Below are 1,085 nucleotides of genomic sequence, written 5' to 3'. Positions count from 1 at the left end.
GCCGAGCGCAGCCGAACCGAGCCGAGCGCAGCCGAACCGAGCCGAGCCCGGCTTCCTTCGGGGGGACATGTCTCAGAGCGCCCGGGGTGCCCCGGCTCTGCAGCCCGATATGATCATTACTTTTGTCCAGTAGGTGCTCGTCGTGAGGCTCTTGCAGCACGGACAGGATATGCGGTGCCTGCTGAGAATTGGTGCCTAAGTAACAGCCCGCCAGGTTGTTGACAAGCAGGCCCGCGGTCACAAGCGAGATTATCTTGGAATGCAGCTGTTGTATCTTCCAGGACACCTTCCCCCCGAGGGGCAGCGGGGCAGGACGTGCTGGTGGCGAGTGCTGGATGGGTAAAGGGGGCTGTGCTGCAAGGGTGGTATCTCAGGCGTGGTGGAGGCTCCGAACGTGCCACGAGGGAGGCTGGGGTCGATTCTCAGGCACTGTAGCACCTCCTTCTCTTCCCTTTCTGCCCCTACACAGTTCCGTCCTCCATCTCTGCTGCTATCCCTCCCTGCATACCTGTAACATTCTCTGTACATACACCTCTTTGAGACAAAGACCGGCACAGAAAGATCTTTCCTTTTCCCACAGTGTTGATATCCAAGGACTGGTACAGCATCCCTTACCGCCTAGTCAGTGAGATGAAGTCCAGCTCCTCTAAGCACCTGCATGATGGTGCCCATCACCATTGGTAAAGATGTGATGCAGAGAAGAACTCAGCAGCTGCTGAACGATTGTGAATTGATTTTTGCCATTCTTTGGTTAAAAAAAAAAAGGCAAAATAAGCGTAGACAGTCACTTCACTATCTACACTTATCCTTTCTTTCTCTTTCTTTCTTTTCCTTATATATTTTCCTAAATGAGGACTTAATACTTTTATACTGTTATATTTCTACAGATAATAACCGAAATGGCTACATGCCTCCTTTCCATTGTTTTAAAATAAACCTGTTTTAAAATAAACTCTAATCCACCTCAGGCGATCTATTATTAACAAGAACCTTGGTTATCCTGCCTTCAGAGCTGGGTCATAACCCACCTGCACAGGACAGAGGGCTGAGAACGGCCCCTCAGCTGCTCAGCAAGAAGTGACCAA

Source organism: Neopelma chrysocephalum, unplaced genomic scaffold (assembly GCF_003984885.1).
Source record: "Neopelma chrysocephalum unplaced genomic scaffold, ASM398488v2 Primary Assembly neopelma1_194, whole genome shotgun sequence".
NCBI classification, from domain to species: Eukaryota; Metazoa; Chordata; class Aves; order Passeriformes; family Pipridae; genus Neopelma; species Neopelma chrysocephalum.
The sequence above is the reverse complement of the archived record's forward strand: the minus strand, read 5'-3'. Positions refer to the sequence as shown.